Source organism: Macaca fascicularis, chromosome 8 (assembly GCF_037993035.2).
Source record: "Macaca fascicularis isolate 582-1 chromosome 8, T2T-MFA8v1.1".
NCBI classification, from domain to species: Eukaryota; Metazoa; Chordata; class Mammalia; order Primates; family Cercopithecidae; genus Macaca; species Macaca fascicularis.
The window spans coordinates 92,223,379-92,236,322 of NC_088382.1; the positions used below are offsets into that span (position 1 = coordinate 92,223,379).

Genomic DNA, 12,944 nt, shown 5'->3' on the forward strand with positions numbered 1-12,944 from the left:
TAATATAACATAGAAGACAGTATATAAATCATAAGTGTGAATTTCAATAGATTTTCCCAAATTTGACTGAAACATTACAACTACCTTCTACATCAAAAAATAGAATTCGTCAAAAATGTCAGTCTCTTTATAACCCCTCAAAGTTATTACCTGCCCCCACTGCTAGAGGTTCATTTTCTTTATTTCTCTTATTAGGGATTAGTTTTTTTCTTCTGTTATTACTATCTATATAAATAAAATCTTGCAATCACCTTATTTTGCATCTGTTTTCTGTTATTCAATACAGTGTCTATGATTCATTCATGTATGTATCAGCAACTTATTAATCATCATTGTTGTACAATATTTTATTCTGCAGATAAGAGATAATTTATTCGTAGTTTGTGACATGACATTTTGTGCATGAATTTTGTCATACGTAAGTATGAAGTTAATGCAGGCATATAACTAGGAGGGCTGTAACTGTGTCATGTGGTATACTGTGATCAGTTTGATCAGTTTAGGTAAATAATCAAAAAATTGTTTTCCAAAATACTATCCTCCTACCCATTATGTAGGTTACTCTAGATCCTTGTCAAACCTCAGTGTTGAGTCTTTTCTTAGTCTTTCTGCTCCATGAATAGTGATATTTCTTTGTGTTTTTAATGTGCATTTCACTGATGACTAAAGAGATTGAGTGCCTTCTCAAATGTTTCATTTTTTGGCCATCAGAGCATTTTTATTTTTCTGATATGCCAGTTTAAGCTTTATTTTTGTTCTCTCTCTCTCTCTCTTTTTTTTTTTTTTTTTTTTTTTTTTGAGACGGAGTCATGCTCTGTCGCCCAGGCTGGAGTGCAATGTCGCAGTCCGGGCTCACTGCAAACTCCACCTCCTGGGTTCAAGCGATTCTCCTGCCTCAGCCTCCCGAGTACTTAGGATTACAGGTACATGCCACCACACCTGTATAATTTTTGTATTTTTAATAGAGATGGGATTTTGCCATGTTGGTCAGGCTGGTCTCAAACCCCTGACCTCATGATCCACCCACCTCAACCTCCCAAAGTGCTAGGATTATAGGCATGAGCCACCGCGCCCGGCCCGTTCTCTTTTAAATGAGATTTTTAGACTTTCTGTTTAATTTGTAGTTTTTTATATATTTTGAATATTAGAGTTTAAATATATATAGTAGGAATTAAATATACATGGTATTATATATGTTATATAACATGTATTATATAAACATATAGTAGATATATAATGCATCTATATAATGCAGTGCACATTATATATTATACTGAGTTTAATAGAAAAACACATTAAACCTGTTTTAATAAATTTATTTAATAATTTATAATAAAATATGTATTGTGTTTATAAATTATGAATTATATATATGATGTCTGTGATTTGCTTTCTCACTGCCTTAATGGTGTCCTTTGATTAAGAAAAGTTTCTAATTCTTATAGTGTCCAACTTATCAGTTGCTTCACTTACGATTAGTACAATTTGTAACCTCTTCACTCTTTGCTTATCCTAAATTTATGAAAACCTTTTTCTGCATTTCTTCTAAAAGCTTGAGGATTTTCCTTTTGTATGGTGTGTGCATTTAGATTACCTTATATGTTGACTTTACAGGTGGATGGTTACAATAGTCTCAACCAGTACATGGAAACAAACAGACTCTCTTCTTTCAGGAGGTTGGTTTCCTCTAAAAGGTTGCCTGACAGTGTACTCACAACAAATGCAGAAAACCAGAGAAATGGTTTTCTATTGAACTCTAATATCCAGCCATTAATGCACTTGGTTTACCATAGTCTATGTTTTGACTCTAATTATTAACTTTTCTCCAAATGCAGTATCAAATAATTAAAGATTTGTTCTCTTTATAGGTTCCCAAATGAATTATCTAATCATGGCATCAAGCTGAAAGACTTGACTATCATATCAGGTTGAAATGAGTCTCCTTGGAAGCTACTTTCTTGGTCAGGAGAACATTTAAACTTAAAAAGGTAAGTTATCTGTTTTCCACATAACTAATGTGCAGTGGTTTTATGGTATAGAACCATCCATAAAGAGGAAGATTTGGAAGCATAGAGTACTAGGCTGTAGTGACTCTGAAATGAAGCTGAACGGAAGCTGCCACATCCCGCTACTTTGGGGTTGGGCAATTGTCTTTGATTTCAGCCACAGTTCTGCTTCTGTGACTCCAGGTTCATTGTTCTCCCTGGTTCTTGGGTCGGCTCGCTGATACTTATTTCTGTTCTATCACACTTCTTGTCCTTTTTGAAGAAATTCCTGAAAGGATTACATTTTCCTTTTGGCTGGCAGTTTGAATAAGACACAGAATTCTTTAATCTAATATGAGATTGAGTTGATCTGAAGTTGATATCTTTGAAGGACCAAAGACCAGTCTTTGGGAGGGCTGATCTGCCTCTGTTTCACCATTACTAATAAACTACAGCTCTTCCGTGATCCTATCTGAAAGTGTGAGATATTTTTCATGGCCTCTCAATATACTGGCCATAAACTACAGTTTTTTAATTTCCTTACACCAGGAGACTGCCAAAAGCTTAATTTTCCTCTCAGCCTCTTGGCTTCATACCTAAACACCCACAAATGCCTCTGGGGAAAAATGACAAATATATTCAGCTAACTTTAATGAACACCGTTTCCCTCTTGAATCATGGCCTTTTAACAACTGCCTGCTTTGGTAGCCCTGAACTCTACATTTTTATGTTTCTTCTAGCTTCATGAAACTGCTGAAAATTTGATTGAGGTTTCCACCTGCTTAGCCACCACATTTTGTTCATTTAGGTTTCCTTGGTGGGGAGGGTTTTGAATTAAGGCAATGCATCAAGGTCAAAAGTAGAAATTTCTATTGTGCCTTTTTAGGTGATATTGGTAATGTTATTCTTGCTGTGAAATATAATAAAATTCATACTTGCCAAACAACTTACTTGTTATAAAAATAAGAGAAAAAAAACACACATTAAAACCTTTTATGATAATTTAAGCATACACTTGCATTTCAGCAGCCTGCAATAAATCAAGTGTTATTCACAGAAGTTGTACAAAAAGTTGCATCTCAAATACATGTTAATCTGAAAATTCTGTTTGAAAATATATAATTAAGATTTAGAAAATGAGAATGGCAAACATATGTCCAGATGCTTATTGTTTTCTTGTTTTATAAGAAAATGAGAGTCTTATTAAAAATAACAAGAGCTAAGCTGGAATGAACCTGGGCCACATGCTGAGTGCTGTTCTAAATGCACTATTTAAATGTTCACAATAGCTACATGTCGTTAGTCTCACTTTTCAGATGAACAAAATCAGGCATAGTGAAAATATATTTATTGTTCAAGGTTTACCATGCTGAAGAGTAGCAGTTGAGATTCCAGCTATCTTAATACATCCTCGGATACTGTCAGGCCTTTCAGTTAGTGAAGGTCCAAGCCATTCCAACTACAACTTTTGGGCAAACCGTTTGCTATAATGTAATTACAAGAGTGTATCAGAAAGTATTTACATGGATTTGTCAGACAGTCCATTTGTGTGTTGTTTATTAAGAAGATGGACTTACTCTTCCTGTAGAACTTCTAGAAATATTTCTAAATAATTCTGCCACTAATGATGTTGACACCATGCATTTAAACATAATTTGGAAAGTTATTATATCTTCAGCGCCTTATAAGTATTGTATCTCCACTGCCTAACATAGTACCTTGAAAATATGAGGCCATCATTAAATATTTATTCCTTGAATATAATATGTATTGAATATTTATATTATGTATTGAATTGTTAAATGATCACTTGGCCTAGAAATTATAAATTTGAAAGAAAAAGTTGAGATTACTGGCCCAACATTCTTTATTTGCAAAAGCGTATTTGTGACACAAGGAGTTAATTAGATTAATTTAAATAAGTGTAGCTTATGTACTAGTTTTTTATCTTAGATTGTGGGTATTAAACATGGTTTTATTAAATCTTGATACTAATAATTAGAAAGTACTTCCATTTCTTAATGTACGTATCAACAGAAAAAGTGAGAGAGAATTAGTCAATATTCTAAACTATGAGACACATTAAAATATAACATATAAGAATTACTAATTAATGTATTATTTTAACTAATCTCATATGCAATAAGATTGTTATTTTAAAAGGCAGACTATTAACTGAATTGGTGCTAGTGCAATGAGACAAATATTTTGAAAATTAAACTTCAATCTTTCTCTTTTTTGAGACAGAGTCTCGCTCTGTTGCTGAGGCTGGGGTTCAGTGGCACAATCTTGGCTCACTGCAACTTTTGCCTCTCAGTTCAAGCAATTCTCCTGCCTCGGCCTCCCAAGTAGCTGGGACTATAGGCGTGTGCCACCATGCCTGGTTAATTTTTGTATTTTTAGTAGAGATGGGGTTTCACCATGTTGGCCAGGCTGGTCTCGAGTTCCTGACCTCAAGTGATCTTCCTGTCTTGGCCTCCCAAAGTGCTGGGATTACAGGCATGAACCACCGTGCCCTGCCTAACTCACAATCTTAATTCACACCCTACTGTTTAAGAAATTACAGATTGATTAATCTATAGAAATATATGACCCAAAATAAAGTTAAAATATGTAATGGCAATTTCTTTAATAGTGGATTGGAGAAGGCCTTTCAAAGGAAGCAGCAGAAACAGATTTTTAGGAAAATATTGGTATAAATAACTATACATATCTAAAATAAAATTGTGCCAAAAATCATTGGCAACATTAAAAAGCAAATGACAAATAAAAAATTGTTTGCATTATATGATGTTTAACATTTTAATAGCTCCTCATTCACTTTTAAAATCTATAAACCAAAATCAAATTCTCTAACATATATGCCACAGCATAAAAATGATAAATACTCCAGCACTGTCCTATTTTTTTCCTATAACATTGCCATTATGTCTGCAGCACTTCCATTGCTGGATCTTTTAAATTTTTATTTTATTTTAATATACTTTAAGTTCTAGGGTACATGTGCTCAATGTGCAGGCTTGTTACATATGTATACATGTGCCATGTTGGTGTGCTGCACCCATCAACTCGTCATTTACATTAGGTATATCTTCTAATGCTGCCCCTCCCCCTTTCCTCCACCCCATGACTGACCCCGATGTGTGATGTTCCCCACCCTGTGTCCAAGTGTTCTCATTGTTCAGTTCCCACCTTTGAGTGAAAACATGTGGTGTTTGGTTTTCTGTCCTTGTGACAGTTTGCTCAGAATGATGTTTTCTGCTTCATTCAGGTCCCTAAAAGGCACATGAACTCATCCTTTTTTATGGCTGCATAATATTCCATGGTGTATATGTGCCACATTTTCTTAATCCAGTCTATTATTGATGGACATTTGGGTTGGTTTCAAGTCTGCTATTGTGAAAAGTGCTGCAATAAACATACATGTGCATGTGTCTTTATAGCAGAATGAATTATAATCCTTTGGGTACATACCCAGTAATGGGATCACTGGGTCAAATGGTATTTCTAGTTCGAGATCCTTGAGGAATTGCCACACTATCTTCCACAATTATTGAACTAGTTTACAATCCCATCAACAGAGTAAAAGTCTTCCTATTTATCCACATCCTTTCCAGCACCTGTTGTTTCCTGACTTTTTAATGATCGCCATTCTAACTGGTATGATATGGTATCTCATTGAGGTTTTGATTTGCATTTCTCTGATGACCAGTGATGATGAGCATTTTTTCATGTGTCTATTGGCTGCATAGATGTCTTCTTTTGAAAAGTGTCTGTTCATATCCTTTGCCCACTTTTTGATGGGGTTGCGTGATTTTTTTCTTATAAATTTATTTAAGTTCTTTGTAGATTCTGTATATTAGCCCTTTGTCAGATGGGTAGATTGCAAAAATTTTCTCTCATTCTGTAGGTTGCCTGTTCACTCTGATGATAGTTTCTTTTGCTGTGCAAAAGCTCTTTAGTTTAGTTAGATCCCATTTGTCTATTTTGGCTTTTGTTGCCATTGCTTTTGGTGTTTTAGTCATGAAGTCCTTGCCTATGCATATGTCCTCAAAGGTATTGCCTAGGTTTTCTTCTAGGGTTTTTATGGTTTTAGATCTAACATTTAAGTCTTGAATCCCTCTTGAATTAATTTTTGTATACGGGGTAAGGAAGGGATCCAGTTTCAACTTTCCACATATGGCTAGCCAGTTTTCCCAGCACCATCTATTAAATAGGGAATCCTTTCCCAATTTCTTGTTTTTGTCAGGTTTGTCAAAGATCAGATGGTTGTAGATGTGTGGTATTACTTCTGAGGGCTCTGTTCTGTTCCATTGGTCTATATCTCTGTTTTGGTACCAGTACCATGCTCTTTTGGTTACTGTAGCATTGTAGTATAGTTTGAAATCAGGTAGCGCGATGCCTCCAGCTTTGTTCTTTTTGCTTAGGATTGTCTTGGCAATGAGGGCTTTCTTTGGTTCCATATGAACTTTAAAGTAGTTTTTTCCAATTCTGTAAAGAAAGTCATTGGTAGCTTGATAGGGATGACATTGAATCTATAAATTACCTTGGGCAGTATGACCATTTCCACAATATTGATTCTTCCTGTCCATGAGCATGGAATGTTCTTCCATTTGTTTGTGTCCTCTTTCATTTCGTTGAGCAGCAGTTTGTAGTTCCCCTTGAAGAGGTCCTTCACATCCCTTGTAAGTTGGATTCCTAGGTATTTTATTCTCTTTGTAGCAATTGTGAATGGGAGTTCACTCATGATTTGGCTCTCTGTCTGTTATTGTTGTATCGGAACGCTTGTGAATTTTGCACATTGATTTTGTGTCCTGAGACTTTGCTGAAGATGCTTATCAGCCTAAGGAGAATTTGGGTTGAGATGATGGGGTTTGCTAAATATACAATCATGTCATCTGCAATCAGAGACAATTTGACTTCCTCTTTTCCTAATTGAATACCCTTTATTTTTTTCTCTTGCCTGACTACCCTGGCCAGAACTTCCAACACTATGTTGAACAGGAGTGGTGAGAGTGGGCACCCCTGTCTTATGCCAGTTTTCTAAGGGAATGTTTCCAGTTTTTGCCCATTTAGTATGATATTGGCTGTGGGTTTGTCATAAATAGCTCTTATTATTTTGAGATACATTCCATCAATACCTAGTTTACAGAGAGTTTTTAGCATGAAGCGTTGCTGAATTTTGTCAAAGGTTGTTTCTGTATCTATTGAGATAATCATGTGGTTTTTGTCTTTGTTTCTGTTTATGTGATGGATTACATTTATTGATTTGTGTATGTTGAACCAACCTTTCATCCCAACTTGATCTTGCTGGATCTTTTAAATTTTGAAGAGCTTCTGGCTCATTCTCTATGATGTATTTTGGATATTTGTCCCCTCCAAATGTCATATTGAAATGTGTCCTCCAATTTTGGAGGTGGATCTAGTGGGAGGTATTTGTGTCGTGCGTTGGATCCTTCATGAATGGCTTGGTGTACTCCTCATTGTAAATAGTGAGTTCTTGCTCTGTTAAGTTCACATGAGAGCTGGCTGTTTAAAATTTAAAAATTAATTAAATTTAAATTATCTTGTTCTTTCTCCCTTCATGTGACATGCCAGCTCCCTCTCTGCCTTCTTCGATAAGTAAAAGCTTCTTGAAGTCTCACCAGAAGCCAAGCAGATGATGGTGCCAGGCTTGTACAACCTGCAGAACCATGAACTCAATTTTCTTCATAAGTTATTCAGCCTCAGGTATTCCCTTATAGCAACACAAAACATACTAACGTGCTGTACAACCTTCCATTTTAGCCATACCCATACCCAATACTAAATGTTGTATATGCCCCTATTTTGTGTTCTAACCACTTCACTCCTAACACCACCCAAAATGAAAGCATACGTCTTTACAAACACCTGTGCAAATACATTCACAGAAGCTTTATTTGTAATACTTAAAAACTAGACACAACCCAAATGTCATCAAAAGGCTAGTGATAAATTGTCATTTATTGATACAGTAGAATATTACTTAGCAATATGAAATAAAATAAAAATACATAGTAAAAAATAGATACATCTCAAACTATGCAAGTCAAGGAAGGCAAATAAAAAATAGTACCTATGGCGGGGCGTGATGAATCATGCCTGTAATCCCAGCACTTTGGGAGGTCGAAGCAGGCAGATCACCTGAGGTCAGGAGTTCAAGACCAGCCTGACCAACATGGAGAATCTACTAAATACAAAAATCCAAAAAAATAGCCGTCTCTACTAAAAATACAAAAAAATAGCCGTCATGGTGACACATGCTTGTAATCCCAGCTACCAGGGAGGCTGATGAAGGAGAATCACTTGAACCCATTATGTGGAGGTTGCCATGAACCGAGATCACACTATAGCACTCCAGCCTGGCCAACAAGAGCAAAATTCTGTCCAGAAAAAAAAAAAGAAAGAAAAAGAAAAAAGAAACAAAAACAAAAACAAACAAAAAATAGTACCTATGTATGACTCACTTATACAAAATTCTGAAAATGCAAATTAGGTAAGAGTTTGAGGAGGAGCAGGAACTAGGGATTACAGAGGGACAGGAGGAAACTTTTGAGTGACATAAATATTCATCACCTCAATTGTGGTGATTGTTTCATGAGTGTGTCCATATGTCAAAGCTTGTCAAATTATATAATTTAAATATGTACAGTGCATTGTATGTTCATTAGATATCAATAAAGAAAATCCTCAGCATTTGTAAAGAAAAAATCAGTGAACTACTGCAATATATGGAAACATAATGAAGTCTGAAAAATGTAGTCCCAAAACACCAAATACTTCATACACAATATTTGTAAAGTTCAAAAACAAGCACATCTAAGTAGAGTAATTTATTGACAATGTTTTGTTCTTAATTTAAGTGGTGTGTCTACAGGTGTTTATTTATTTTTTACTTTAAGACAGGTATGTTGCATACATTTTTGAACATGTCAAATATTCACATGAGAATAAGGGAGAATAAAATAACCAAATGAAATCAATAATATAGCACAGGTCATAATAATTATTATTCAGCAATGAGTTGATCTTTGATTTTAGTAGAGTAAGAAGAGCCTCAAAGCATTAATGATGATGGTGATAGTGATATAACATCATATCGAGACAAAACTTCTAAACGGATGTGTTGTTTAAATAATATTTCAATATATGTTTATGCCATTTTAATGGCTAGTCTATACTAAGATTTCCCGATATTAAATATAGGACACTGTGCAGTATCAATATTGTTTTTGATTTACAGTAATTGAATTTGCTTACAGACAACTGTATAGCCTGTGTATTTTTATTCTCAGGGCTTTTTATGCTATCTCACTGAAGCATCTTGAATATAAGACATATGAAAGACATAATAAGAAGAGATAAGTAAGAATTAACTGTTAATAGTCTTCAAGAATTAATGGTGCAAGACAGTGAATAAATCTGTTCATATTAATTAAAAAATGCTACCATTATGGCAAAAATTTTCATTATTTTTAATGTAAAGAGAGAATTACTCTAGTAAATTCTTTAAATTTAATTCCAATTTTAGATATATAAAGAATGTTATTTGCATGGCATACAACAAGATAGAAACATCTGGTGTTTATGCATTTTCTGCTGAATCACAGATGACTAATTATTTTCCATGTGTCAGGAAAAAAAATTGATTAATCACCCATTCTTGTTAGCCTAATGTTCTGCAACTTAGATCTCTTCTGTTAAGTCTTTAGCCTTCTCTATACAATCTGTGGCCAGCCTTAGCAGCAAATGTATTTATTTCTTTTTATTTTTAATTTGTTGTTGTTGTTGTTGTTGTTGTTGTTGTTTGAGACGGAGTCTCACTCTGTTGCCAAGCTGGAGTGTAATGGTGTGATCTCGGCCCACTGCAACCTCTGCCTCCAGGATTCAAATGATTCTCCCGCCTCAGTCTCCATAGTAGCTGGGATTACAGGCACCCACCACCACGCCCAGCTAATTTTTATATTTTTAGTAGAGACAGGGTTTCACCACGTTGACCAGGCTGGTCTTGAATTCCTGACATCGTGATTCACCCACTTCGGCCTCTCAAAGTGCTAGGATTACAGGCATGAGCCACCGTTCCCGGCCTACTTTTTTTTTTTTTTAATTTTACTTTAAGTTCTGGGATACATGTGTAGAATGTGCAGATTTGTTACACAGGTATAAATGTATTTATTTCTATATTAAAAAATTTATTCAGATATCCTTGTACATTTTTGTTTCTAGATTAATTTGACAGTCTCGCTCTGTTGGCCAGGCTAGAATGCAGTGGCATGATCTTGACTCACTGCAACCTCTGTCTCCCGGGCTCAAGCAATTCTCCTACCTCAGCCTCCCAAGTAGCTGAGATTACAGGCATGTGCCAACATGCCTGACTAATTTTTGTATTTTTAGTAGAGATAGGGTTTCACCATGGTGGCCAGGTTGGTCTTGAACTCCTGACCTCAGGTAATATGCCCGCCTTGGCCTCTCAAAGTGCTGAAATTACAGGCGTGAGCCACTGTGCCCAGTCTAGATTAATTTTTAAATGTCATTGGACAAGCTCATGGAAATCCTTTGTGATTTTCTTAAAATTTTTATTTCATTTTTATTTTTGTGGAAAGTAGGTCTCACTGTGTTTCCCAGACTGGTCTCCAACACCTCACCTCAAGCAGTCCTCCTGCCTCAGCCTCCCAAAGTACTAGGATTACAGGTGTGACCCACCACACCTGGCCCCTTTTGTGCTTTTGGTTGTGTGAACATGGATTAATTTGAAGAGATTTGATACCTGCATATTGTCTCCTCATGCTGAAAATATTTGCTAATTTATCTACCGTTTTATATATATTTCAGTAAAGTTTTATAGTTGATTTATTATTATTTTTTATTGGTTTTAAAAATTGATACATAATATTGATATCTATTTATGGGGTACATGTGTCATTTGTTTACATGCATAGGATGTGCAATGTAATCATTGTCAGGATATTTGGGATATCTCTCATGTCGTGTATTTATCATTTCTATATGTTAGGAATATTCAAGTACTCTCCATACAATTTAAAATATAAAATACTTTGTTGTTAACTATGGTCACCCTATTCTGCCATTGAACAGTAGACCTTATTCCTTCTAACTGTGTGTTTGTACCCATTAACCAACCTCTCTCAACCCCTGCCACACACACCCTTTCCCACCTCTGGTAATTATCATTCTACACTCTACCTTTATGAGAGCAACTATTGTAGTCCCCACATAAGAGTAAAAAGGTGGGATGTTTTTATTCCTGTGCCTGTGCTGTTTCACCTCACATAATGACCTCCAGTTCCATTCATGTTGCTGCATATGACAGAATTTCATTCTTTTATGACTGAATACTGTTCCATTGTGTATATAACCACCTTTTCTTTATCCATTCATTTGTTTCAATAGACCAATGGGACTGTCTTAAACCAAAAAGCTTCTGCACAGCAAATCATTGTAGTCATCTTATTTTCTTTTCGCTTTATAGGCGATCAGACCACAAGAACCACACTCAGGGCTGATGGAGAAGGCCCAGAGATCCTGAACTCTGAGCTGGATGCAGTAACTGGATAGGACCTGGGCTGGACTTTCTTGCAGGGGTATGCATATGTACACATATGGGTATTCAGTAGAGACTATGGCAGAGGTAGTTAGTTGTTTCTTTATGTCATTCTCCCCTTCTGCCATTATTAAAAGGATCCACACATTTTAGCTAGGCACATCTTATCTCTATCTTTGCTGAAGTCTACAATATCAAATCTCCCTTGTAGCTAGGTACATGTATGACTCTTAATTATGGCTTTAAGAAAAATTGTCCGTATTTTCCACTCTTATCACCTTTCCGTTAGCCAAAATATACAAGTGATATTGTGAGCTATAGTACACATCTGAGACCATAATATATGAAAGCCAAACTTTGAGGATAACTTGGGAAAAGGACATAAAGAAACCTGGTTTTCAATACCACACAGCTGCCATTCCTGTCATTGAAAGTTTATGCCAGATACTTACTTGAAAGGGGAAGAGTATCTATTTTAAACAACTGTTTCTCTTAAAACAACTGAATCTGTATGCTAACCAATTTTAATTTGTATCTATTGAATTTTATCATTAGGTACAATATTAAAACTAAATATACGTTAAACATTTACAAATAGAGTTCTGTACATCACAGAATCACAAGAATTAAGCCAAGGTTTTCGTTCATTTGTTTAGTTATAAGGTATATTCAATCACATTGCTCTCCTAAATATATTACCAATAATATTTATACATAAATAATAACACAGTGAGATTAAAATGTTTTATGCTATTAATACATGTTATTTTTAAATTAGAATATTTATGGCCAGGTACAGTGGGTCACACCTGTAATCCCAGCACTTTGGGAGGCCGACGCAGGTAGATCACCTGAGGTCAGGAGTTCGAGACCAGCCTGGGCAAAATGGCGAAACCCTGTCTCTGCTAAAAATACAAAAATTATCTAGGTGTGGCGGCTCACACTTTTGATCCCAGCTATTCAGGAGTCTGAGGCAGGAGAATCACTTGAACCCGGGGAGGCAGAAATTGCAGTGAGCCGAGATCACACCACTGCACTCCAGCCTGGGTGACAACAGCAAAACTCTGCCTCAAAAAATAATAATAATAATATTTGTTTTGTCCTTTTTAATTTCAGTTTCTGTGTATACTTTATACTACTCATATAACATATTAGTATAATATAAACCACATCAGTCGTAGATAAAGGACAACTAACATGTTTGGTAAACTTTTCAGACCATGCCAAAACATAGATATTAATACTTTATTAGCTTGCATAAGACCAGCGAAGCTGGAAAGGAGATAATTATTGAGGAAATCAAGGAAGAAAAAGAACAAATATTTAAGGGCATGCATTATCTAACTGGTCACAGCTAGGGAACAAGCTTATCTGGT

At 35.5% G+C, this 12,944-nt stretch overlaps 1 long non-coding RNA gene across 1 annotated transcript; it reads left to right on the forward strand.

The window, feature by feature from the left end:
• The first annotated feature begins 1,862 nt into the window (after positions 1-1,862).
• On the forward strand, positions 1,863-11,608 carry LOC123575115 (uncharacterized). The gene is made up of 3 exons (XR_006700246.2): positions 1,863-1,988; positions 7,584-7,715; positions 11,497-11,608. It is a non-coding gene; the product is annotated as an uncharacterized lncRNA (long non-coding RNA).
• The last annotated feature ends 1,336 nt before the right edge of the window (positions 11,609-12,944 follow it).